This window comes from Carlito syrichta, unplaced genomic scaffold (genome assembly GCF_000164805.1).
Source record: "Carlito syrichta isolate Samal-C Ts95f unplaced genomic scaffold, Tarsius_syrichta-2.0.1 Scaffold302582, whole genome shotgun sequence".
Classification (NCBI taxonomy): domain Eukaryota; kingdom Metazoa; phylum Chordata; class Mammalia; order Primates; family Tarsiidae; genus Carlito; species Carlito syrichta.
In genome coordinates this window covers 237,507-245,222 of record NW_007246678.1, presented here as the reverse complement: position 1 = coordinate 245,222, position 7,716 = coordinate 237,507, and the positions used below count along the sequence as shown (strand labels likewise).

At 40.1% G+C, this 7,716-nt stretch overlaps 1 pseudogene; it reads right to left on the bottom strand.

Moving 5' to 3' along the window:
* Nucleotides 1–6,206: 6,206 nt before the first annotated feature.
* LOC103259268 lies at nucleotides 6,207–6,775 on the bottom strand (annotated as a pseudogene).
* Between the last annotated feature and the right edge of the window lie 941 nt (nucleotides 6,776–7,716).

Here is a 7,716-nt window from a genome sequence, read left to right as displayed (position 1 = left end):
TCCAACTCAAAAAAAAAAAAAAAAAAATTGGAGGACCCTTATAACAACCAAGACTGAATTTCCCATTAGCCTGGTGGATGGATGTTTACAGTCTGATGTAAATTAATGTTCTTAAAGGTAGGTCTGATGTCTTAGAGCCATTTTGACTAGAAGTTATCATTAATTCTTTCCTTTTTCTCTTATTAATGAAGCAATTTATTAATCCAGAATCAATTTTTCTAATGCTTCTTGTTGACAGCTGCCACTTGCCCAGTGTTCTGTCCAGATATTTCTGTCATTGACGTGTTGATTTGCAGCCTCCATCTTGGTCCTTTCCCACAATTTTTAGCCCCTCCAGGGTTTAGAGAATGTGGCTGGCCACGGTCCTGGAGCCTTGGCAGAAGTGGCTGAGCATGACACCATTTCTCTGATGTCCCCCATATATCTTGGTCATGGAACCAAACCCAGCACTACCTGGGAGGCAGAGGCACCATGTGTTGTGGAAGCAGCTTATGTGTATAATCAGTTCTCATTGCAAGGAGCAAGACCTTCATGCTTAACCAGCATGATTGACCATTTGGGGACTTTTGGCTTCCAAGACTTTCTGAACTAGGCTTTCAGAGTTCTGAAGACTGGAGCTCTGGTTTATGTCTTTTACAGTAACCCCAGGCCTCATGTGGCCTCCACACTGCCTGTGAAGGGAAAAGTCCTATTTATTCTTTACTCATAAAATATCTCGTATAAATTAAAAATATGTACTTGTTTTAAAGAATAAAATTGCTGCTTGTGTTTCTACTCCTTAGTTTAAGGAATAAAATACTACAGGTATTGCCTGTCAATTAAAAAAAATCAAGTTTTTAAAGAATTAAAGTTAGTTTTATTCAGAAGTCCTATTGAGGATTAACCTGAGGACTGCATGCCAGGAGAAGTCTTTCAGAGAGGTCCTGAGAGATTGTTTCAGCACTGTATTTGTTTTTTATTTAAAAAAAATTTTTTTAAGATGTGGGGTACAATTCAGGGTTAGGTGTACAAATATTGATTATGCAGGTACCATTTTTGAGGAGGTATGCCCCTCCCTCCCCTAGCAGTTTCCTTCAACTGCCAATCCTACCCCTCCTCTGGCAGTTTCCTACTATCCAATCCCTTTTTTATAGTATTATGATAATTGTTCAAGGTCTGCTTATGAGTGAGAACACGTGGTACTCTGCTCTTTGTTTCTGTGATAGATCACTGAATATGATAGACTCTAAATCCATCCAAGTTGCTGCGAAGTCCATATGTTTGTCCTTCTTTATGGCTGTATAATATTCCATCATGTATATGTACCACATTTTTTTTCCAGTCCAGCTTTGATGGTTGGTTCTGTGTTTTTGCTATTGTGAATAGAGCCCCAGCACAGTACTGTAGCTCAGGGTTTATATGTGGGCTACGGAGGTTCTGTATTTGCAAAATCACATCAAACTTTCCCAGAAGTTACATTAAACCAGAATTACATCAAGGCTTGAGTGTAAGCGTACATCTGGTTATAATCATAATTACTATCCCTGTCAGAAGTCATGTGTAGGAAAAAGTTAAGGACTAGGCAAGAGACATGGGGGCCATGTGCTGTATCCTGGTTGGTCTTCAAAACATCCCTCTGGACAGCCGCTTGTCATTACAGAGTCCGGGGCTTTGTGAAGTTATTCTGGCAAGCAGAAATGAAGCAAACATGGTTCCTTACATTTGCTACTTAATATTAAAAGGTCTCACTTTTGGTCATAAATCATCTGGTTGCATTTATGAGACCAATGCTGATTGTACCACGTAAATAGGAAGGCTCTTTCCTAGGAAGGTGGCCAGTCTTCACTTGCAGTTGTGAAAAATGAACATCAGACCCAGGGTGTATACTTTTCTAATTATGGGTAAACACACTTCAGATCACATCTATTTTCCTAACTAACATAACCCAGGTTTTTCCTAAAATTGCCTTTTCTTGTATGAAACTGAACACCCCAACAGTACTATTAAGAAGATACTACATAGAAGTACATAGTTAATAACATTCAAGTAAGTTACAGATTGTAAAAAACTTGATAATCACTTAACAAAACTGAAACATACATTTATGTATGTTTTTAATTAATTATACTATTTTCCTCCCTTTGTATACCCATGATTTCTTTAGAGTCTTTTTTATGGAGAGCGATTTTGGATGAAAGTGAATCACATGGACATATCCATACAAAAATAACCTGAAAAGATTTAACATAGCAATCATCACTATGTTGCTCAGTCTGGTCTTGAACTCCTGGGCTCAAGCAATCTTTCTGCTTCGGCCTCCCAAAATGCTGGGATTATAGGCATGAGCCACCATGCCTGACCTGTGATTCCCATATAAATAAAATTTAGAGAGTTAACAACAAATAAACCTTCACAAAAGAAAATAACAAATGTATTTTTGGCAAAAGAAAATATAAGAATAGATGGACCATCTGAAATGCAATAAGAAACAGTAAACAAAGTTATGAATGAATATGTGTGTAAATCTAGAATTCTAGGTTGTTAGCCATGTTAACTGTCTTTTGTTTTTTGTTTTTTGGGTTTTTTGTTTTGTTTTGTTTTTGAGTTGGAGTCTCATTCTGTTGCCCAGAGTGGTCCAGTGCAGTGGCATGCTCATGGCCACCGTAAGCTCGATCGATCCTTCTGCCTCAGACTTCCAAGTAGCTGGCACTACAGGCATGCGCCACTGTGCCTGGCTAATTTTTTTTTTTACTTATAGTAGGTTTCACCAAGTTGCCCAAGCTGATTTCGAACTCCTGGGCTTAGGCAATCCTCTCACCTTGGCCTCCCAAAGTGCTGGGATTACAGGCTTGAGCCACCGCGCCCGGCTGCTTTTTGTTGTGACTAATGAGATGTCAACTTTTCAGTTGTCATTCTTTTAATAATAATACCTAGCTAATGCTAAACACTGTTCCACAAATATTTTTCATGTAACACAAGAAATTGAAAATATAATTAATTTTATTTTATCCTACTTGATATTTTGTATAAATAATATTTTTATTATTCAAATAACACTTTAAATGCTCTTGGGTAGTTTGCCACCCACATAAAATCATCAGTGAATCATTACTTAAAGCGAATAATTATGTTGTATTTAAAGTCATTCTCTAATTTGTCTGTTCTTTGTATTTGAATTTTGCTATTTTTAGTGTTCTGAAAATAGGGCATACTCATGTTCCTATTTAAAAGGTTGCAATAATTATGCCGAGTACAATGCCACCCTGGACAGAAGGAGCTCAAAAGTAAGCATTTGCCCTTCTGATGAGAGAGAATCAGACATCCTGAAACTCCTCCAGGTGGCCCCTTGGGGCTCCTGCAACAATCGACTTTAATCCTCTCTGCGTAAGAAATGATGTCACGGAAGCCAAACTTGTGATGACTCTGGGTCTCCTTAACCTCCTCTCAGATGCAGATAACTATAAACAATGTCTTACAAAAATAAATTTTTCATCTTCAGAAGTATGGGAATAAAGTCATAATCTCAAAAGAGAAAGACATTACTATCAAAGCTTTGTGCTAGAAATCATAAGTGACTCAAATTTGTTGAATTCAATCCCGACCTCCTGTTCTTTAGAGATGGTTGAAATCCAACACCTCAAACTAAAGGTTTGATATTTTATTTTGTGTTGATTTGTTTTCATTTTGCCACAAAGCTGTAAGAAAAAGAAAGTCACAGCATTGTGAGGATTAGGCTATGACTTACATAAAATATGAAACAGTTCGGGGAAGCAGTCAATATTATTTTTTAAAAATGTTCATTTTAAAATGTTACATTCCCAAAATGCTTTCACAACCACTTTACATTTAGAGATTATTACTGAGAAAAAATTTCCCACGAGGGATACACACACATTTATCTCTGTATCCTCCCCGGTATAATACCCTGTGCATGGATGATGTCAGCAATTATTTACTGAATCTAATTTTTATATTTAGAACTTTTTCCAAACACACTGATATTACCTTCCTTATAATGCAGATGAAGAGCCAACCATAAACAATTTAAATGCATCTTGGATTCCAAACTCACCCAGCCCTCCTGTAAACAAAACTTCCCTTTCTAGAAGTCAGAGGGGACCTTCCTTCTCAATCTGATGGTGAGGTAGGCCAAGGTCAGGCTTGCCAGAGGCCCATTGGTGCCGTAAGAAACAGAACACAGAAGGGACTCACTGGAGTGTATATTAGCTCAGACTGGCATGATAAAATACCACAGACTGGGTGGCTTAAGCAAAAAAAATTTATTTACTTGTGGTTTTGGTGGTGAGATGTCCAAGGTTAAGGTGCTATGTCAGGGTTGGTTTCTGATGAGATTCAGCCTGGCTTTTAAATGCCTGCCTTTTTATGTATTCTCACATGACCTTTTTTCTATGGGCATACTCGGAAAGAGAAAGCATTTTCTGGTGTCTCTCCCTCTTTTTATAAGGACATAAGTCCTATTGGATTAGGGCCTCACCCTTATGACCTCATCTTAACCTTAATTACTCTCCTGAAAACTCTATCTCCAAGTACAGTCACACTGAAATTTACAGTTGCAACATTATTGGGAGGAACACAATATAGTCCAAAGCATAGTGCAACAGGTGAATTTGATACAAACCCCCTGAGAGAGACATGACCATCCTTGGCCCAGTGGTTTGGGTCTCCTCTTGATGACAGACTCCACAGCCCTCATGGGCTATACTGAGCAGACTTTGGGTGTAACACTGTGAAGAACAAGAGGAGTGTTAGGAAGCTTTGTCCCTTGTATAACTGATCTTGCATATATCTTTGCTCTGCTCGTTGGCTGGTTTGCAAATAAACTAAAGTGAATGCAAATGTCAAGAGAGTCCAAACCATCATTTTTGCCTGTCCTCAAAACTGAGTATCTACGATGACAACTCTTTGAAGAGGAAGCACAGCACAATGAAAAGAGTACGTTACCTGGAATCCGATCTGGGTTCAAATCCTGCTTTCCATGGTTTATAAACCACCACGTGACTGGAACTCTGCCTCCCCATTCCCACCTCTTCATCTCTCTTACTCCCTCCATCAATGCTGGCTTCCTACTCCTACTCAAAACCACTGAGCAGGCTCTCTCTGCAGGGACATGGCAAGAGCTATTTCACCTCTGCCTGGAGTGCTCTCCCTTAGATATTCACTTGGGCCACTCCCTCACTGCATTTAATACTTTTTTAAAAAATGCATCCCTCCCAGAAAGTTCTTCTCTGACTATGCTATTTACAATAATGCCCACCCTCCACCTCCATCAGACTCTATCCCCAGACACTACTTTATTTTTCTTCGTAATATTCATCACTTTCTAACATTACTGTATAAAGATGCTCCTCAACTTATGATGAAATTGTCTCACTAAACCCATCATATGTTGAAAACATCATACATTGAAAATACATTTAATACACCCAACCTCCCAAACATCATAGTTTAGCCTAGCCCACCTTAAATGTGCTCAAACACTTACAGTAACCTACAGCTGGGCAAAATCATTTTTTAATAAAGTGCTAAATTGCTCATGCAATTTGTTGAATAATACACTGAAAGTGAAAAACAGAATGACTGTTTGGGCACTTGAAGTTATCATACTTTAATGCTTATTGTTTTCACACCAATGTAAAGTTGAAAAATCGTAAGTTGAACCATTGTAAGTTGGGAATCTTCTGTATATTTATTTGTTTATGGTTTGTCTTTCCCAATATATTGCAAACTCTACAAGAGTAGCTTCATTAGTTTCATTCTAGAATAGTCTCTTAAACCAATAAAGCACTCAATAAACATTTTGAATGAATTGAATGAATGACTATGAATGAATGGGACACTTGATCTAGGTTTTCCCTTGTAAAGACAAAGGTCTTTAAACGGTTTAGGGCTTAGTGTTCTTAGCACAGAGATGCAACTTAGTTCAGAAGGTATTTTGGCTATTCAATCTGTCAAAGAGTAGGGACTTCTGAAAAAATGAGATTTTAAGAAGGTTTGTCATTTTAGGGCTACATTTTAATAGAATGTGAGTCTGAACACTTACATTTAGAACAAACAAAACCTTAAAATTACTAATTGGTCCAAAAAGACTTTATGGAAAAATTAATCTGTAACAAAAACTTGGCATTGGGTGTGAAGGCTACACCATTTTTTGAGCAAAGCGTGCAAAGGTTCCAAGGGACAGGACCAAGAATGAGGGGCTCGGACATTTACAGCAACAGACATTTTCTCTTCCTCTTCTGGTGGAAACTATCTGCCCTGATAGCTTCTCAAACACTGTCTTGAGGCCTCCTGTGTGAGAGCTGAGCACTCCAGGTATTTTACAGCACTGATCTCCTTAGCCATGGCTAAATTCTGCAGATAGGTAATGGGGGTCAGCATCTTCTCCTTCAGTTTCTTAATTGGGTCTTCATCATCCCTAAGATCAAGTTTAGTTCTCACAAGGATGATGAGAGAGTTGGGATCACGGTGCCACACTTCAGGATATCACTTTGTACGAACATTTTCAAATAACGCAGGACTCAAAAGGGAAAAACAAATTAAGAATACATCTGGTTGTGGATGGGACAGGGAGGGGCGAAATCTGTCATAATCTTCTTGTCCAACTGTATCCCATAAGCTCAGAGTCACCAGTTTTTCATCTACCACAACATTAGCAGAGTAATTGTCAAAGAGTAGGGACATACTCTCCAGGAAATGCATTGGTTGTATAGCTGATTAGTAGGCAAGTTTTTCCTCCAGCTCAGTCTCTGACCACCATGCACTTGATGGCCTGCATCTGGGCTGTTCCCTGGGCCATGACAGCAGCCAGGGGCTTGGGTGGGAAGCAGTGGGCTCGGGGGTGGGAAGACTGGGAGCTGAAGCTGGCAGTAGCCACTACCCAGGTGTTTCCCCTTGTAGATGCTGGCTCTTCTTTTCTCAAGTCCAGTCCTCAGGGGCCCCTGGCCTCACTCAGGCAGAGCCTGTGGTGCCACCACCCTGCAAAATCTGCAGCCTTGCCATCTCTCTGCTTTCAGAGAGGGGCAGGGCTGGCATAAGCACGTGAGGGGCAGGGCTGGCATAAGCACATGGAAGATGCCAGGGAGCCACGGCTTCCTCATAATAGCATGGAACGTGTGGTTGAAGAAGAACAATGGCTCATGGCTGGCTCACATCTTAAAGTCTTGGAACAAAATGAGGAATGGGAGGCAAAACAGCCTTGGAGGGGGAGATGTAGGCCAAAGACAAAATGCAAAGCAAAGCTGTGTTCTTTCCATATCTGCCCCAGATAAAAGTGTTTCTGGGAAAAAGGCAGAAACCAGCAGACAAAGAGTCCAAATATCAGTGTGGAAAGAAAGAGATGGAAAGTTCCCTGAAGGAAGGCTTGCTCACTGCTCTCCTCAGTGCCCAGGACAGGTACTCAGGTTATGGGAAGATAGAAAGAAGGGTCTAAATGGAGAGGTGGATTTAGACTGGGCGAGAGCAGTGAGTCTATGGAGAGGAGGATTCAGTCTGTACTTGAGAAGAAATGAGGACTAAAAAGAGATCTGAGAGAATCCAAATTATCAAGGGGAGATGACTTTGTAACAGGGGAAGCCCAGGGATGCACAGCATAGGAGGAGGAAGAGGAAGAAGAATATGGCAACCTACATAACAGAGACCTTGACAGACACCCAGGGACACAGCCTAGGAAAGTTCTCGTGCTACCTGGGTACCGAGAGCTGTGCTGGGCAGACGCAG